This window comes from Rhincodon typus, chromosome 9, assembly GCF_021869965.1.
Source record: "Rhincodon typus isolate 14 chromosome 9, sRhiTyp1.1, whole genome shotgun sequence".
In the NCBI taxonomy this organism is placed as follows: domain Eukaryota; kingdom Metazoa; phylum Chordata; class Chondrichthyes; order Orectolobiformes; family Rhincodontidae; genus Rhincodon; species Rhincodon typus.
The window spans coordinates 83,993,818-84,005,918 of record NC_063340.1 but is presented as its reverse complement, the minus strand read 5'-3'; positions in this window follow the sequence as shown (position 1 = coordinate 84,005,918).

The following is a 12,101-nucleotide window of genomic DNA, read 5'->3' as shown; positions in this document are numbered from 1 at the left end:
GGTCTAGGCCCGAAACGTCAGCCTTTTTGCTCCTATGATGCTGCTTGGCCTGCTGTGTTCATCCAGCTCTGCACCTTGTTGTCTCGGATTCTCCAGCATCTGCAGTTCCTACTATCTCTGATTTTAAATTGCAAGCATCTTTTTGTTCCGTTTTCAAATATAGTATGATCATTTCTCTTACTCCTTCAAATGCAAATATGCCAGCTGTATTTAAATATGCCATGGTGTTTTTTTTTGCCTCCTGAATGGGCCTTTGCACTTCAATGCAAATAGGCAGCTCGCATCAGCCTGAAGAAGTGAACAATTGTGATAAATTTGCAGATTAGTCAACAGTCAATGGCCAGCAAATATTGAGATATTTAATATTAACTGAAATGAATAGTCAACTTTCTGCACTTTGCATTTTGAATTGCCAAATTCTGATGGTCTAAAATATTAAAAATAGAGAAGTTTTGCTTTCATGCCTGTTTAGAACTATCCAGTAATTCAAATTACATGATTACAACTTGATGTGGTCAGTCACAGCATCAAGCAGTAATGGATTCAAAACTTCAGTTTTAACAGCTGATCTAAAATGACCGTATCTCCAGATTCATTGATTTTATAGTGACTTGAATAAATCAAATTCTGTTTTCTTATTACTTTACACCTTACATACAATCTCTGATGCTTTGTTAATCAACGTTTTGCAAATCGTACTCCACAATTGCATGAACATAAAGCTAGAAATATTTGTTCATAGTAATTGAGTCGGGTTTAATTTTTATTGCACAGGTTAGCCAACCAATTTTTCCGTCAAGGTGGTAAAAGCTTATCCCCTTCTATGTTGATATGCTTTTTGGAATTTCTTGCAGGAGCCCAGTGGCTGGAATGGAAACGCATGTTCCTGTTGTTTTCCTTGATCTAAATGGTAAATATTTGTACAGTTTTCTTCTCTAATGCACCAATTGAAAGGGAAAAAATAATACTTTTCTTTTAAAATTTGGAGGATGGGTAATCAGTATGATCTTAGCAGTACCATTCATGTCCTGACAAATTAATGATTTTTTACCCCAAGCTTGTTAATATTTTACACCACATTTTAACAAGTACTTGCATTAACCAATGATGACAGTGCTATTTTAACCTGCTCAAGTTAATGAGAGAGGACTATTATTTCTCTTCTTTCTGATCTAATTAAATTCTAGGTTCCAAATACTGTTCACACCCCAACCAGGTATAGTAACTGGAAGCAGCAAGCGTTTGAAGATTCAGATTGGTTTCAGGGCTCTTGAAATCTTGAAAGTTCCATCTTCATTCCTCAATTTGTTTAGCCCACATGAGCCAAAAGCTGAAGTATAATATGGTATATTATCGTGCAGATGAACATAATTCAACGCATTGACTCTGTTGGCATGTTCAAACACGGATTCAAATTAGCCCCACTTCCTGACTCTTTCCCGATGCGCTTATATTTTTCTCCCAATCCTTTTATTCAATACTACAGTGAAAATTGCTTCCAAATATGTTTCCCCTGTTAAACAATACTTTCAAAATCCTAACCACTTAGTCATAGAGTCCTTAGAATTGTACAGCACAGAAACAGACCCTTCGATCCAACTCGTCCATGCCGACCAGATATCCTAAATTAATCTAGTCTCATTTGCCAATGTTTGGTCCATATCCCTGTAAACCTTTGCTATTCGTATACTCATCCACATGCCTTTTAAATGTTGTGATTGTACCAACCTCCTCCACTTCCTCTGGCAGATTGTTCCATACATGCAGCACCCTCTGTGTGAAAAAGTTGCTCCTTAGGTCCCTTTTTAAATCTTTCTCCTCTCAACTTAAACCTATTCCTTTAAATTTTGGTCTCTCCCACCTTGGGGAAAAGACCTTGGCTAGTCACCCTATCCATGCCCTTCATGATTTTATTAACCTCTGTAAGGTCACCCTTCAGCCATAACATGACCTCCCAACTCCCATACTCAATGCACTTACCAATAAAGGCAAGCTTACCAAATGCTACTTGTTGCGTAAAATGATTTTCTCGTGTTACCTCCAGTTCTTCAACTGTCTGTGTAAGTCTATGCCCTCTGGCAATTGATCCTCCAGCAGTTAGAAGTAGTTTCTGTTTTATTACCTAAACCCTTTTCTGATTTTGAAACATTCTCCTAAAAGTAGGCTTTGGGGCAGAGCCACATCAATCAGGATAAAGATGCTTTGTAGAGTACAAGTGTGTCAATAGATTGCCCAGGCTGACAAAGTACCGGTGCTGAGTTTTTCCTTAACAGACTTTCCTCACCCAAGGCATTACTTGCAAGAGTGGATTTGCCTCAGTCTGCTTTCTTCCTTGGCCCCTGGGATTCTGCTTGATTGATTCCCAATTTCAAATGCCAGTGCCAGCAAGTGGGGAAGTTGGGTTAGTCACTCCCCTCCAAGAAGTTTTGGAGGAAAAGAGTGAAGAGAGCTAGCAAAGCAATGAGTGCCTTTCCACAATTCTTCCTTTCACTCAGCTGAGACTACAGACGTCTCTGAAATCCATTTAATCTTCTCTCCTTATCCATGTGTACATACTGGGCACAACAGAGGAATAGCATTAAGTAGGAAAAAATTTAGAGATAAATTAGAAAAAACCTCTTAAACAATCCCAACAGCTGATGCGCTTTTATTTAGTGCTGTTGCTATTTTCTCTATTTCCTTGCTCACCCACCATTAGCTGATGACTTCAGCTCCCGTGAAGATCTGGATGGGCCAGAACCTGGTGCATTGGATGCCAGCCTTATTGATGAAGATGATGATGACATTTTTGAACTTCAGATTGCAAAGCATCACGAACCAGAGGTGATTTAGCTCTCCAATGTATTTATATATCTTCAAATTAAATAAACTTCTAATAATGGAAAACAGAGTGGAAAATTGGACAGCAAGGACTAAACAAAAGGACATTTGAGGAAGGAAAGAGGTTTTATAAGCTTTCCTTGAAAGTAGGATGGTAGAGAGAAGTTAAAATGTCAAGTCAGAAAGGAGCAGGAATCCCACCTCTAATGATGGGTGGAATTTTATTTTCATTTGTCAAAGTAAGAGGAGATTGGAGGAAAGAAGTGGGGATCATTTGTCATCCATGAACTGAGTTTTGCAGCAGGTGCAGAATATTTCTCCATTGATATGTGATGAATCCTAAACTGAATCAGGCCTAACGTGAAACAGTTGTGAAACTGAAGTATTTAATAAGTTAGAGTTCTTCGATCTCACAGCTGGAGCAAAACTGAATGGAGTTGGGAATGAATTTGTATCAACAGCATAGTGGTAATGTCACTGTACAAGTAATCCTGCCAGCATCGCTGTTGGAATTTAAATTCAATTAATCAATAAAAATCTGGATATAAATCACAGTCTCAGTAATGGTGTCATTAAGATATTGTTTTGTCATAAAAGCCTATATGGTTCATTCATGTCCTTTGGAGAGGAAAGTTACCGTCCTTGCCTGGTTTGACCTATGACTCTAGATCCAGAGCACTATCAACTGCCCTTGGAAAAAGTTTAGCCAGCCACTCCGTTGTACCAGCATGATACAACTCGTATTTGAATCACTTTCATAACAGAACTGAGGGAGTACTGCTGCTGCAGCAGCAAAGAACCACTTCCTAAAGGGCAGTCAGGACGTGCATTAGATCATAGATCATAGATCATAGAATCCCTACAGTGTGGAAACAGGCTCTTCGGCCCAACAAGTCCACACCGAACCTCGGAGCATCCTACCCAGACCCATCCCCCTGTAACCCACCTGATCTACACCTCCCTGAACATTATGAGCAATTTAGCATGGCTAATCCACCTAACTTGCACATCTTTGGACTGTGGAGGAAACCGGAGCACCCGGAGGAAACCCACGCAGACATGGGGAGAATGTGCAAACTCCACACAGACAGTCGCCCGAGGCTGGAATCGAACCCAGGTTCCTGGCGCTGTGAGGCAGCAGTGCTAACTACTGAGCCACCGTGCCACCCCGAATGAGATGTTGGTCTTGACAGCAACTCATGAAAAGGCTTTTTAAAAAAAAAAGCTAGCCCTCAACAGGTGATTGAAGAAAAACATGTTATGCTGAGTACCACTGTCCATCTTTTCCTGGTATCTATAAACATCTCATAATGTCTACTGATCCATATTTGAACTTCTTTCATTCAATAATTTGCTGTAAACTGACTTTTGGAATTTATCCGTAGTAAATGCTGTGCACTGATTTTTAATTTTTTTTCTCATAAGGTGAAGGCAGAGGCTTCCTGGGACTCTAACATTCATAATTGTCCATCCTTGAGCAAAGGCACTCCAGCTGATGAGCGTGTTTTCCTCATTGTGAAGACTGTGGTCCAGCTCAGCCACCCTGCTGAGATGCAGCTTGTGTTACGCAAGCGCATCTGTGTGAACGTCTACAGCCGACAGGTACAGTCTGAAGGGAACCCTCTGGCAATTCTGCTAAAATTGGAGTCCTAAACAAATTAATGAAGAAAATTGGGGTGATTCAATGAAGTGAATTAAAAAGGCAAGCTAATAAATTGGGATTGAAGGTTGCAAACTCACCTTATTCTGTTCACAAGTGTTAGTTATGCCACCTGGATTCTAAAAGTCCTGCAGTGGTGATGGTATAGTTTTAGCCAGGACAATTTTAGGACTGTTACGCTGGCTTCAGTGCATCTGATATAGGGAAAAGTGAAAGCAGCTTGTTTCACTTCTGATTGCTTTCCAGGAGGGCCAAAAGATAGCATGCTAACATCTGCATTGGTTTGAAGGTAGTTTTGGACACTCCTGACCCTTGAATAGTTTGTCAACATTGATTTAAGCGCTTGTGTGAAGAATTATTAGCTGCTGGAGGGCAGCTGGCATCTGCACTGTAGTGTACATTAGCAGGAAGAGTATTAGGGATTCAGCGGGGAGGAAGGAAAAGAATTGAATAAAGGAAAACTAAACTTGTTCCCAAGAGGAATTGACTGTCATTTAGTATTGTGATGCTGGCTGGAAAAATAGCAGGAGCCTTACCAGTGCTCGCTGCTGGAGGGCTGTGTAGTTTAAAATTATAAAAATTTTCTCATGTTCTGACTGCATGTTGTGAACACAATCTACCTATGCTATGTCCTTGTGTTTGTATTAGAAGATTGGGAGCTCCAATAATCAGTCAAATGGCAGCTCCAGCACTCTGGCTACTTTAACTTGGTATAGAGACTCTCAGCTGTAGATTTTGCATACGTTGGGCACATGGCTAAGCCAAAGCGGGGAAAGAACTGCTTGGTTAAGGTACTGATTTGAGTTGTGCTGCTTTGTGAAAGTTTCAGGTTGGTAGAAAAGTCAGAGAATACAATCGAGTACTGGAAATTCAGATGTCAGTTGATCTTTGTGCTAGTGCCTGATCTGGGTTGACTATCGTGAAGCTTATTAATGTCTTCATTTTACACCATAACAAAATGTATAATTTCAGGGTTTTGCACAAAATTTCCTGAGACGAATGTCCCATAAAAGTACATTTAATGCGTGTGGAGTGACCTTTGAGATCGTCTCCAATATTCCAGAGGTATGTAAGCAATAATTATCATGACTTGATGGTGGTTTGTGAGCTTTTTAAAGAGTTGTACCAAGTTTTGGTGTTATTTGTGGGGATATTGACAGGTTTTCAGACAAAATGATGTTTTGTACTTAAGTACGCTGTAAGTAATGAAAAGGAGGTTCCAGTGAAGGCTGATTAACTTAAAAAGTCTAACAAATGGTGCCAGTAAGTTTCGCAGGTAAAGCGTTATCTGCATGTAAAATGCATAATAATCCAAGATTATCTTTGAGCAGAGTGGAAATTGTGCTGGCGAACTAGAGGAAGTTTGATGTAGCAGATGGCAAAAAACTGCATCTTCTGACAGGATGGTCAGTAACCTTTGGAAAATGATACAAGATAATTGACAAATGAGCCAAGGGGTCAACAGAATAGTTTCACTAAAGTAAATTTGTGATGTGGAAAGGGTGTTGGGAGTAAATTCAGAATCAACTTTGAAAGGGAGTTGGATATATTGTTAAAAATTGAAAAACAAATTGCAGGCTCTGGGCCAAGAGCAGGGGGCCGCTTTCAGAAAGATGGAACTTATAGTGTGAGCTAAAACCCTCTTCCTGAATGGTTAAGTTTAAGTTAAGAAGTTAAATTTTTAACCTGGCATCTGCATCCCATCATTATCTGGTTACTCTTTTGCCTCAAACATAATTTGAGGGAGACTAAGAGACATTATGTAGAGGTTAAATGATTAAACTAAAGGGAAATTTTAACTTGCTGTTTAATTAACCTAAGATTATTCGAGTTAGATTTACAAATGGAATATTCATTGTTATTGGGTTCATTAATCATACTTAGGCTGATTTAATTAACTTTTTATCTGGCCCAATTAGCTTTAATAGTAGCATGGTGTGTCTTTATGGGCAGAGCAAATGTGTAGTTTCTTAAAACATGTTATCTTTTGAATGTGAGTTTTGTTGACAATTTCAGCCTTTATTCTCCATCTTTAATTGGTTTTGAGTAGGTGGCACTGAGCCACCTACAATTGAGCAGTTTGCTTGGCCTCTTCAGAGAGCATTGGTGTGTTTTGGAGTCACGTGGGCCAGTATGAACAGGATAATGGGTTTCCTCCCTTGAAGGAAATGAGTGAGCCAGATGGGTTTTTTTATAACTATCCAGCAGCTTTGTAAGGCTAGCTGTTTGGTTCCAGAATCGTTACTTTATTGATTTTTAAACTGCCCCAGCTGCCATGGTGCGATTTGAACTCCTGTATCATCAGAACATCAGTGCAGGCTTCTGGATTATTCATTCAGTAATTTTACTGTGCTACTTGAGCCCTCTAACCCTCAATGAAACATGCCTATGACTTGGAGGAGTGTGGAAGCCCCTATTTCCTTCAGCACGAAAGTTGCAATAGATGAAGGGATGTCTCCCCTTGTGGGCAAAACTAAAACAAGGTGAGATAGTTCAAAAATGAGGGTAATCGCATTTTAAGTTAAAAATGAGGAGTTTTTATTTGAGAATTATAAGCGTTTGGAATTTTCTTCGCCAGAGACTAGGGGAGGTAGGGTCAGTAATTACTTTTAAGACACAAGGAGACAGATTATTGACTAACAAGCAGTGTAAGGTTAGTGAGGGTCATCGGGAAATTGGTGTTGACGCAACAATCAGCTTAGCAAGGATCTTTCTGAATGGCGGAGGAGGCTTGAAGGACATAACTGGCGTATGCCTGCTCCTGATTCATATGTTTGTATGTACACTTGCAATACAGTTCAGGAATAAGTTTATTTTAAAGCAAATTGGTAATTGATGTTATGTGATATGCATTCTTTGGATCATGAAACAACACTAGAGCTGACTTCATGGGAGAAGAGATCCTAATTGAAAAGTACATGCACACGCCTTGACAATCTATTGAAGATCTGTCACTCACCAGCAGAGAATTTTGATGCATATCACTATCCTGTGATAGAATTTCAGCTGCTATATCAGTTAATTGTCATAGATTAGTGATTGATGCCAGTCTGTATTTTTAACAGCAAGATCTTTAACTTTACAGCATAAACAAAATGCACCTAAGCTTGTGTTCATTTTCATCAAATTTACTTTGAATGTTACTATTGAATCTACATCTGCTCCCCAAGTTGTATAAACAAACAAAGTAAAATATTCTCCTCCTCTAGCTCCTAGTTCTTTTATTATCTGAAATCCTTGTCCTCTAGTTCACAACCCTCCTGCTTGAACAATTTATATCCATTTAATCCGTCAAATCTTTCCTAATATTGAACACCTCTGCTGAATCTAATCGTACACTTTAAGAACTTGTCCAGTCCCTCCATGTAACTGAAGGCCGTCAGCCCTGGTACAATTCTAGTAAATGTCCACTTCAATGCCTTGATTTTTTTCCTCAAGTGTAATACTAAGAGTTGTTCACGTTACTGTAACTGAGATTAAACTGATGATTTTAAAAACAGAAATTTTGTACAACTTCTTGCTTTTGTGCTCCATTTAATTCCTGCTTGTGAAGCTAAAATTCTTGATGTTACTACCCTACCTCTTAACCAAGTGATCTGTCATAAGGGATCAGTTAGCCTGAATCTTAATGCCTAAGTGATCAGTATTGAAGATGCAGGCTGATCAAAGCAATAGATAGTTTCTGAGCGTGGCAACTTCCACTATTATTGACAACTAAATGATCAATAGATCTATTTCAGCAAAAACTAAAATAAATCGCCACCTAATTTTTGCATGGTTTGTCTTCAGACACAAGATGGGTTGTATGAATGATCTGGTATTCTCCTTTCTATTTCCCAGGATGCCCAAGCATCCGAAGACCGTGAAACTCTGGCACGAATGGCAGCAGAGTTAGAAACTGTGGAGTCTGCTGAGAAAGAAGCATACATTGAGAAATATCTCCGTAGTGTACTGGCAGTGGAGAATATCCTCACTCTGGATCGCCTGCGTCAGGTGAGTTTTCTTGAGATTAGAAACTGATCCGGCTGATATTTTCCCACCTTCAATTTCTGATTTAAGACTTGTGGACATATTTTTGTTTAGTGTGCAGGTTATATGCATAGGCAAAGAAGGTCAAAGGCTACAAAAGGATGCTTACATTTTGAGCCAAATTTAAAACTGAATTATTTTACAGATATTAGTTTGGCTCGCGTGGTGCATGCAGGTCAAAAATAAACTGTTCCAAAGGAGTCGTTGATCATTTTAATTACACTGAAATTTTGATATCCATTATGTTGATTCCTGACATGTAATCAACTCTTGTAGGTAATTGATTGTACGTTTCAGCACATGCTCCACTTCACCCCATCCTCTTCAACATTTTCAAATAATGTTTGCCTCTGTTACCTCTGTCCAATGAGATGAACAAGCGCTATGCTGTTGATCATTGGGTCTGGTCAACACACTCTGTGACTCGAGCAATGGTACCTGCTGCAAGATGTGGGTGGGCTGATCCAGAGGAGAACTAATAGCTAATCTTTCCAGCCAACTGCCAATAAAGCCATGGATCCTATCTGTTAAATTGTGAAATACAGGTAATCAACATTTCACAATCTCTGCAATTTATTTTTAGTTCAGTTATGATGCTGAGATAGGAGTGTAGGAATCAGGTGTGTGAATTTTTTTGATCAGCTCAAGATCTGGGATGTGAGCCAACAATCAAGTGATATCGACCAGACTAGACAAACCCCTCAATATATTAAGAACATAGCCTAGACGCTAACTGTAAGGCATTGCATTCCAGATGCAATTTGATTGGCCAAACTACTCTAAGCAAATCACATATTTTTGCACTACAGTTAAAATCCAGACCAACTAAAAATAAAAGAACTGACTTAACTGTAACTTTATTGAATTGCTTAACAAAATAATATATTAACTACTAATTAACTGTTCCAGTACGGTAACATCCCATAAACACACCCTTGGCAAAATCAAATTCAGTAAAGTGGATTGTCTCTCATGCAATTCTAGTAGCAGGAAGAGTAGCCGACCTTTCAGCTGTAGTAGAGAGAGGAATAAGTGCTTCCACATCCAGCTTCAAGACCTCAGCAATTGCAGAAAGCTAACACTAAAAATCTTGGTTCTGAGGGAGCTTGACCTCACCCATTCAGGCTGCTTCTATTGTTCCAACTGTTTTAAAAAAAGCCTAAGGCGCCTCAAGCTGCTTTGAGCAGACTGCTTGCCAGCTCTGTCTAAACCTTTCTTCATGTTAAAAAAAAGGACAAAATACACCCCTTAGCCATAATATAGTCACAATAGAAGCGTGATTTTTGAGGAATGGTATCTGCTACTTATCTTGTAGTTGTATTAACTTGTAGATGTTTTAATGGATATGAACTTAGCTTTGACATCAGTGCTAGCAGTCTGTTAATAAAAATGAAACCTGGAATGTATACTTTGTTGTTAAGCTCCACTGAACTTTTAAGCTCCTGCTTACTGTTATTGTCTGAGCAAGCTGCTGTTGCATTTTCTAATGGAGTCAATCAGCAATCTGTGTTTTTAAGCAACTATTTTCAACTGTTAGACCTTCACCAATTTTCCTTCAGATTCTGTTTCTCTCGAGATGTTAACTTTTTTTTATGATGGCACTGTGTGAAGCATCGACTTGTTCATTAGTGTCTTGTCAACTTTCTGTTGTTGTATATTAGCTTGTCCTTTTCCATGATAATGTAAAGATGGGATATTATTATCCTCGTATAGTGTAAGCAGTTGCAAATGAAGAAAGAACAGCCTAGAACTGAAGACAGAGACAACAAGATGCAGGGCTGGATGAACACAGCAGGCCAAGCAGCATCATAGGAGCAGAGAGGCTGACGTTTCGGGCCTAGACCCTTCATCAGAAAAGGGGGAGGGGAAGGGGGTTGTGAAATAAATAGGGAGAGAGTGGGAGGCGGATAGAAGATGGATAGAGGAGAGGATAGGTGGAGAGGAAACAAACAGGTCGAAGAGGCGGGGATGGGGCCAGTAAAGGTGAGTGTAAGTGGGGAGTTAGGAAGGGGATAGGTCAGTCCAGGGAGAACGGACAGGTCAAGGGGGCGGGATGAGGTTAGTCGGTAGGAGATGGAGGTGTGGCTTGAGGTGGGAGGAGGGGATAGGTGGAAGGAAGAACAGGTTAGGGAGGCAGGGACGAGCTGGACTGGTTTTGGGATGCGGTAGGGAGAGGGGAGATTTTGAAACTTGTGAAATCCACATTGATACCATTGGGCTGCAGGGTTCCTGCAACCTTCGGGTGGCATCGTTGTGGCACTGCAGGAGGCCCAGGATGGACATGTCGTCTGAGGAATGGGAGGGGGAGTTGAAATGGTTCGCGACTGGGAGGTGCAGTTGTTTAGTGCGAACCGAGCGTAGGTGTTGTGCAAAGCGGTCCCCAAGCCTCCGCTTGGTTTCCCCGATGTAGAGGAAGCCACAACGGGAACAGCGGATGCAGTATACCACATTAGCAGATGTGCAGGTGAACATCTGCTTGACGTGGAAAGTCTTCTTGGGGCCTGGGATGGGGGTGAGGGGGGAGGTGTAGGGTCAGGGGTAGCACTTCCTGCGGTTGCAGGGAAAAGTGCCGGGTGTGGTGGGGCTGGAGGGGAGTGTGGAGCAGACAAGGGTGGGGAGGGAAAAATGTCTTTGGTGGTGGGGTCGGATTGCAGATGGCGGAAGTATCCAAGGATGATGCGTTGGATCCGGAGGTTGGTGGGGTGGTACGTGAGGACGAGGGGGATTCTGTTTTGGTTGTTATTGCGGGGAGGGATTCTGAGGGATGAGTTGCGGGAAATGCGGGAGACACGGTCGAGGGCGTTCTCGACCACTGATGGGGGGATGTTGTGGTCCTTGAAAAACGAGGACGTCTGAGATGTACGGGAGTGGAATGCCTCATCCTGGGGGCAGATGCGGTGGAGGCGAAGGAATTGGGAATAGGAGATGGCATTTTTGCAGGAAGGTGGGTGGGAGGAGGTGTATTCTAGGTAGCTGTGGGAGTCGGTGGGCTTGAAATGGATATCGATTTCTAGGTGGTTGCCAGAGATGGAGACGGAGGGGTCCAGGAAGGAGAGAGAGGTATTAGAGATGGTCCAGGTGAACTTAAGGTTGAGGTGGAAGGTGTTGGTGAAGTGGATGAACTGTTCGAGCTCCTCGTGGGAGCATGAGGCGGTGCTGATACAGCCATCAATGTAACGGAGGAAGAGGTGGGTTTAGGGCCAGTGTAGGTACGGAAGAGGGATTGTTCCACGTAACCTACAAAGAGGCAGGCATAGCTTGGGCCCATGCGGGTACCCGTGGCCACCCCCTTTGTCTGTAGGAAGTGGGAGGAATTGAAAGAGAAGTTGTTGAGGGTGAGGACAAGTTCGGCTAAGCGGATGAGGGTGTCAGTGGAGGGGGACTGGTCGGGCCTGCGGGACAGGAAGAAGCGGAGGGCCTTTAGGCCATCTGTATGGGGAATGCAGGTGTATAGGGACTGGACGTCCATGGTAAAGATGAGGTGTCGGGGACCGGGGAATTGGACATTCTGGAGGAGATGGAGGGCGTGGGTGGTGTCACGGACGTAGGTAGGGAGTTCCTGGACCAAGGGGGAGAAAATGGAGTCGAGATA